The sequence below is a fragment of the Acyrthosiphon pisum genome, chromosome A3 (assembly GCF_005508785.2).
Source record: "Acyrthosiphon pisum isolate AL4f chromosome A3, pea_aphid_22Mar2018_4r6ur, whole genome shotgun sequence".
In the NCBI taxonomy this organism is placed as follows: domain Eukaryota; kingdom Metazoa; phylum Arthropoda; class Insecta; order Hemiptera; family Aphididae; genus Acyrthosiphon; species Acyrthosiphon pisum.
This window is the reverse complement of record NC_042496.1, coordinates 24,257,379-24,265,994: the sequence shown is the minus strand read 5'-3', so window position 1 is coordinate 24,265,994 and position 8,616 is coordinate 24,257,379. Positions and strand designations below refer to the sequence as shown.

Sequence of the window (8,616 nt, the reverse complement as noted above, 5' to 3'; positions counted from 1 at the left end):
TGAACGAAGGTGATACATGTACGTGTGCGTTAGGGTTTAATCGAGAATTGGTTGATGACCTAAATAAAAATCTCTCAACACAGAGACCGATCTCCGAGAAAATCTCCCGGACGACGACGTGTGTTACTAGCCAGCTAGCATAATATGTTTATCGTTCTCGTCGGCCCTAACATTAGAATTTCGAGTGCGTTAACAATAATAACAATTTTATTTTATTTGCAAACAATTCCCAACATATTTTCAATTATAATTAGTACAGTTGTAGTAAGTTTGATCGAGGGGCTATATTATTGCCGAAAATATATCATCTGAAAATAAATTTACGAAAATTATTTTATCCGAAAATTATTAAACACGAAAGTAAAATACACGAAAAATATTTTATCAGAAAATATTATACTCGAAAATAAGTAAGCCGAAAATAATATATTAGTCGAAAATATTTTAACCGAAACGTTTTCTCCCCGAAAAATATTTCTTCCGAACCGTATTTTATCTGAAAATAATCTAGCGCTTGATAAGCACTTGTCCGAAAAATGATAAAGTCAGAAATTTTAAAAAGTAGTGCCAACCGACTAAATCGAAATTACCTAATTAATTACATAATTTATATTGATAAAAAGGTATATTATGAAAAAAGTTATTTCAAAGATTTCGCGCTTTTATTTGAAAACCAATGCAAGTTATCATTCCCTATTATAACTTGATGGAACTCATTTTTTATGTTTAGGTTTTAAATTGTTTTTGGACTTATCACCTGAAGTGAATAAAGGTATATTGGCGTCATGTTTTCACCCAGCATATGAACTTAGATGGATACCTTAGAACAATGATGTGGAGAAGAGACGAATTAAAAACTTGTAAATAAACACTGTTGGAAAGTTTTTTATGGAACCACTATTATAGATTTAGTTGAACCAGATAAATATGACTTTTTTGTATTTTTATCTGAAGAACAAACAACGCTGATTCAAAAGCAAGTTTGGAAGTTAAACAATTGTTGAATGATAAAAATAAATTATTATTTACTATCAATTTTAAATAATTATTATATTGCAATAAAAAACTATTTTTATTTGCCGGGTTCATTCATTGTCCTACTAGAAGAAATTGATCTGACCACAATTTTGAAAAATTAGTTTTCCTTAAAGGAAATACATAATATTCATTCCAGAAGAAAATAATTAATACAAAATTACAAGTCAATTTTATGTTTTTTAATTGTATTAGCATAATATTTAAATACCATTGATTTTGTTAATACTTTAATTACTACCTATGTTTCGTGAGCTTATTTTATAAGAAAAATGACTACTGATTTTATGACTGTTAAACAAATGTTTTACAACCATGTTTATCTATCATTATTTTTATTATGAATTATCATATAGGTATGCCTGTATGCTAAATACATTAAATTATTTTAATATAACTGCAATTTGTAAAGAATATTTTACACAAATTAATATTAACTATTGCAGTATTGTTATAAAAACTTTTAAAATGTGTTAATTATAATAAATAAATAAATACAAACATATATTATTTATCAATGAAACTTTTAACTTTAAATGTAACTTAGTTACATAACTGTAACTTTTATCCATTTACACAACATTAATGTATCTAGTATCCTGTGACTAGTTAATAGTTATAAATTTTAAGACTTACTTGTAACTTGTAACCAGTTACAATAAATTGAGTAATCTTTCCAACCCTGCTTACAAGCAGTGGCGTGTATCTTAAAAAAATTGGTGTTGATCAAATAATTTTAGGTTAACTCCTCATAATACTGTTATATCGACATATAAAATCAACTATTTTTTCATCTATCAATACCCTCTCACCCATATTTAAGGTGTTGCCCGAGCAATACTTGGACCCTAGTATGTTATATGCCACTGCTTACAAGTTTATAATGTGCTTACATTATGTAAGTTTGTTTTGTCCTTAGGTTAACGACAAACAAGAAACAATACCAATAATATAAATAAAATGGGTAACTTATTTGAATTTTATTTTTATGACTTAGAGAAGGGAAAAAAAGATGAAAAAAAAGTTAAAAATGATTAGATGATAAAAGTTTTATTAATATCTTTATTTGCATATTAATTATCATTAAGTCTTAACAGTTGTTGAGATTTTTTTGTAATTCAATAGCATTTAGCTACATACTACTGTTTACATAAGTGTATATTGCTGTCTTTACAAGTTTCTACCACAACAAAAATGGATGCACATTGATTAATGGTACCATTGTTCAATTAAAAAATAATATAGGTAATTAATTTTTAGGATCTAGATGCATGTTGGTTTAGGTATTGTTGAATACGATCATTACAATGTTGAACATCAAGAACATGGTATGTACTAGGTAGTATTGGATAAAATACTGCAAATCTATTTAAAGCTTACAACAAAATAAGTATTGACTAAATTTAGTTATTAATCGATTTACTGTTGTACACTAGTCAAATAGTATAAAAATTATAAAACACAAATCAGTATGCATTATTAATCATTGATCATTATATTTATTGTTTTAACTCAATAAAATTGTCCATTTATAGATCATTTAATCCACGATCATGATTATGCGGCGCATGACATTGAAAAAAAATGATAAGTTTATAGCATATTATATTCAATTTCTAACTTTTTGATGAAACAAGTTATTCTCATTGACATTCATAGTAACCTAAACTTTGAAAATATCAACTATGTAATTATTGTGATTATATGTGTAACTGTATTTACAACTGCATGTGGTATAGGTAACTTAATGACATTTTTTCAAGGGTGAACCTAGAAGTTGAAGTTAGATGCCCATTTTGTTCATTACTCTTAAACCACCACGTGGAAACAGTTTTTTCAGAAGAAGTTTTTCAAAACAGAATAATCTCCTAAGTGACTTGAGTACACTTGCATACACCAGTTCCTGTATCTTGCTGACTAAAATTGAAAAAAAAAAAAAACAATATTAATTAAATTATTTTGAAAATTGTATTAATTGAATGGCTCAATGTCATATTAAAAATCAATGTAGTAAAATGGTAACCAATCAACATCATTCATAGTCCCAACACATAGTTTGTTCCAATATAATATAGCAAACATCCTTGTGTTATAGTTGTGAACCTATAGCGTATACTTGTATTATTTAAAATACCAATATAAACATCTAAACTTTTTAATATTATGAATAATTAGTAGCTTTATCACCATTTACCATTACTATAAAAGTTAACAGCAACGGCTGGATTCATAGTCAATGCTTAAGTTAATTTTGGTAATTTAAAAAATAAAAAATTTGGTATAGTAACTAAAAGCAATGCTTAAAGTAGGTACTTAAAGTAGATCTCAACCATCCTTAGCTTAAGTATTACTATTTCTTTTCTTAGGCCAAATCAAGGTCTCGTTTATGATCTCATTTGAGTCATAAGTAGGTATGACTTAAGCGGTACTTATTCTTGAGCACCATCTATGAATACAGCCATAAACAATTACAAAATGTCAGGTGTTAAATCCACTGAATGCAACTTTTTAAGATAAATAATTATCGTTCTAATGTATTTGTTAAGTTGTTTCAGATGTATCATAACCAATAAGTAATACATTATAGGAATTTTAATACTATACAGAACTTACATGATTTGAGTTATGGAGGTTTGAATGTGATTGTTGTAGCTTGTAAATAGCATATTAAGTTTAACTTGGTTTTTGCAATGGTTTTAATTCTTTGTATATTAATTTTACCTATAAATAATACACTGTTGTATAACATAAAATTTACATAGCACGCAAGCAGGTTATAGTAGCCAAAAACTGTGTACGACTTACGTTTAAATTTGTAATTTGTATACTCCACACGATAGTTAACATTTTGTTTAATTATACAAAACCTACTTAATAGGTAAAAAATAAAAAATTAATAATTAATAAATTAAATAAAAAACAAAAAATATAACTATTATTTACATAATATGAATTGAACATTACCTCGATTATTGTTTACTGACATTTTAAGTGGTAACGGTCTACAACCTGAACCATAATATTACACTAATCGAAGGACCATCCAACTCAAAAAATGTTCTCAGGCTTAAATTAAAGTACAAACTTTGACGAAAAAAATGATACCACTAAAATTCGTTTGTGACTGTCCATTCGCTAGTTAAGCGATTGCGCGTGACGTCACGGATTCGTTCGTCGCGGCGGCGGCCATAACAGTACACAGCAATGTTTATCCGTTTTTGGTTTAACGTAAAGTAACTGCTAATAAACTTATATTTTTTCGAATAACCTAACCAAATGTATTTAAGAGTACCTCGTAATCTTTCTATTCGTATAATTAGGTATATTGAATTTTGGTATAATATTAATGAAATAATAGCAATTATATTATAATACACCACTGCTGTCATATTACAGTGTCAATTGTCACTAATTACTCATATGAGTGCTGCTATGATTTTATTTATAATTGTATAAGATTTTATCGATGTTTATTTTTCATAACAATATGGTATAATCGCCGTATTAAAGTTAAAAATATCTTTATGGTTATGATAATAATTAATTATAATGTTATCTTTTATTTCGTATTAGTGTTTAGCTAGTTACTACTAAGTACTAACAACTAGTAAGTACAGTGTCAGTGTGAAATGTGATTGCGGTCCTTTCTAGTTACACGATATAATATTCTAATATATGTGTGTTATATATTTTTTAATGGCCCTTCAACTATATAATTTCGAACCAACAGTGGATGATCTGTGAACAGATATCCAACCACAAAATGTAAATAATTCATTTTTGGAAATCGATGTTAATGGACGATCAAAAGTTAGATAGTTATATATAATAGTTAGATAATAATAAGAAAGCCTCACCCATCTCTAATATTAGCTACGAGTTAAAACTATACAGACAGTTTAGGCGTCAGAAATCCGTACACGATGTCACGATCGTCAAAACAATATTACACACGTTTACTGCAGCAGCGGTATGGTAAATTTATAATATAATTTATTTAAGTGTTATTTTTGTCTACACTGACACACTGTTAAACCAAAATGTGATATAATTATACGAATGGAAAGACTACGAGGTACTCTTGAATACGTTTGATTAGTTCATTCGAAAAATAATAAGTTCATAAGCAGTTATTTTATGTTAAACCAAAAATGGATAAATATTGCCGTGTATTATATATGGCCGCCGCCTCGGCGGACGAATCCGTGACGTCACGCGCAATGTCATAAGTCACAGCTAGTGACTAGCGAACGAATAGTCACAAACGAATTTTAGTTGCATCATTATCTTAGTTAGACTCTACATTAGCTCTAACTAGACATTAAATTCAAATACAAACAATAACGATAAAGTATAATATGGGATTTACTCAATACAAAATATAGCGTTAATTTTTCTTAAGACCACTATTATTGATATCCAGCGAGCTAAGTAAAAAAAAAATAAATAACTGCACGACGGTGTGTGTAAGTATAGTATCTATATCGAGCAGGAGTTGCCTATTTAAGCTGTGTAAAATACAGGTAAGTTTGTTTCAAGACATAACTAACTTTCTGATGCATCAATTAACCCCTAGTAAACTCCAAAACATTAGAAATATTGTGTGGAACGTGCTTTTGTAAAAATCATCAAAATCGTACGTTTAGAAATTAAGTTATAAGTGAAAAAGTGCGAACTTTTTAATGGAAATTTATATTAAATTCAGAATCCCGGTAGCTGTCGTGGTCGTCGCATCAGCGTTGCCAATGTTACCAACAATATTACCGTTCTTATAGATGATTGTGTAAATACTCAGTATATATTTTATTAACGATACTAATTAGCGATATCACAGCAAAAACCCTTCGTAAACTACGTGTAAAAATGGCCAAGTAGAAAAAATATGAGATCTTATAAAGATGTGATATCATGAATATATGCCAAGTATATTTAATTTAAGTAACCTTATTTTGTTTCAATAATTTATTTACTTGGCGAGAAATTATTTAGAATAATATATAAATATTGAAAATAATATTTTTAATTTAATAATAAGTTATATTTTAATAGTCCTTCGCCTTTTATAAATTATTTTGTTCATCAAACTTTGTTTCTTTTAAGAAATAATTCCTCACCAAGTAAATAAATTATTGAAACAAAATAAGTTTACTTAGTATTTATCCATGATATCACATTTTTATAGTGCTTAAAGATCTTATAATTTTTTTTACTTGGATATTTTTGCACTTCGTTTACGAACAGTTTTTGTTGTAATACATATATTGTTACAATATCAGTTAAAAAATATTAAAAATACATAGGCACAATTTTTTTATAAGCATTTAAAGTTCGATTTTTGACAACATTTATCAAATTTAAATTTAAGTAATGATAATGTACTTAAAAATGTATAAAATACTCACCTTTTTTAGCTAACGATTGACAATTTAAAACAAGGTTCCGTGTAAATAGGTTATATATAAAATACTTTATTCACAATAATATCACCAAATATACTTAGTAATATCATAGGCTGACTGACCGTCTTCGATCAGAATCGTTTTTCTTATACAATGATAATATAATATAATTGAATTCAAATTTAACACTGTTTGAGCAGCCGGCTATTTCCTCAGCATTTGGCCGGGCAACTACTTAAATAATAGGAAATGGTGTTCAACTTTGGACTGGATAGGTGACCAATAAATATAAATAAGAATAGTTCTTAAATAGGTAATAATAAGGTATATAGTACGTGAACAAATGTACGTATGTTGGACGGGAAAACGTCTCTTCCCGAGCGCTACGCAAAACAATAATAATATAACAATCATAATATTATGACAAATGACAATAACAATATGTGCGATAATCGCAACAATGATAATAAATAACAGGTTACCGGTCGGCACAATTAGAGACGTGGTGGTGTGGTGTATCGGCGGCAGCGACTGCAACATCTACGGCGGCGTGAACGGTTGACAGGCAGGTGAAGCGGGGCGCGGCGGCTGTTGACAGCGGCGAGTGGCCGGATTACGTAACGCGAATTTTATTATGCAATCGCGGCCCTGGGAGTGGCGTCGCACACAATAATAAGATCGACGGCGAACAATATACGTGTTGTCGGTCGCGATACGAACTATGGCCCGTCGGAATCAGACGACTATGATGATCCGACGCGAAGTAATAACGGGCGCGAGTAATCGGCGGCTAACATGTGGCAACAACTTTCGGTCGCACAACGGACGACGGGTCGATGATAGTCGCAACGATGTCGGAAACGATAAAAACAGCGTCGAAAACAATATAAAATAGGAACGGCGCGGAATGTGCGCGAAAGCACACCACACGAACCCGGGGTTGTCGCTAAACGGCTCCAGAACAACGGCCGGACGCGACATACGCACGGTCAGCTCTCATAGAGCGTACGGAAAAGACCCACAAACAGTCTGCACGCAACGAGCACACGGCAAAGACAAACCTTAGGTCGCCAGTGGCGACTTGGCTGGAGCCCAGAGACCATGGGCCGCGCGAAGCGCTGTCTAGCGGACTGATTTCCACAAGACGTATTAAAAGCGGCGGCAAGTTCGAACATATTCCCCCATGGGAGGCGCAGCATCACATCAACTTTGAACTCCGCCGATACTAATACCTATTTTATATAAATCAAAGGCCGAAAAACTAAAAAAAAATAATACTTACATATAGAAATAAATAAACATGACTAAACAAAAGTTATAGTCCAAATAATAATTATACAAAGTGCATAATAAATTCAGTGGCGGATTTAAGGGTTCAAAGAAAGTCGGCCAATCAATAAGAGGGGCCTCCTACAAAATTTATCAGTTACATACTTACCCCCATTTCACAAAATCGATCGCCTCGTTTGCGAGAAATAATATCAACCAATATTCAATTTTATAGTTACAATTGATCTTCTAATTAAAAAAAAAAAAAAGTTTTAGTTTTTATTTATTTTTACAAATAAAACAAAATTAAACGCAGGTATATAAAATGCCTGTGTAGAATGTAGATAATAATTAAAATGTAGCTTGACAAAAAACCAATTCAAATATAAAAAAAAAAAGTGAAGCCATAAAATTATACATAATATTATAAAGGCTTAATTTGAGTTACACACTTTTAAATTTTGTTCTACACACTTCAATTATTGTACTACACGTAACAGCTGCTATATACACAAAAGTCAATGATAAAATTACCATTTTATATTATAATTCACATAAACAATAATGATGTTTGTGTATGTTTGTATAATTGACCGGTCGGCTAGGTTGGCGAGTGAATTGGTGGTTTGGAGGCAATTAATCGTTGCCTCTATTTATAATTTTATAATTCATTTAATAATATGAAAACTTATTTTAAATTTCAATCAATGCTTTATAGTTTATAGTAATAGTTATACCATAATTAGAAACAATGTCCTAACCCGTTAAATGTATAAACATAATATAAAAAAATATTGTGCAAACGCATTCAATTCACAGCCCTGTTTAACACATTTTTCACTATTTAGGTACCTACGTTGCGAATTTATCGTGAAATCGGTTTCCAATAAATCATAATTTACGCCACTGATTA

At 30.0% G+C, this 8,616-nt stretch overlaps 1 long non-coding RNA gene across 1 annotated transcript; it reads right to left on the bottom strand.

Moving 5' to 3' along the window:
• Positions 1-2,104: 2,104 nt before the first annotated feature.
• LOC107884399 lies at positions 2,105-5,742 on the bottom strand. The gene is made up of 4 exons (XR_001679893.2): positions 4,000-5,742; positions 3,841-3,902; positions 3,649-3,756; positions 2,105-2,952 (listed from the first exon to the last, which is right to left on the bottom strand). It is a non-coding gene; the product is annotated as an uncharacterized LOC107884399 (long non-coding RNA).
• Positions 5,743-8,616: the final 2,874 nt, after the last annotated feature.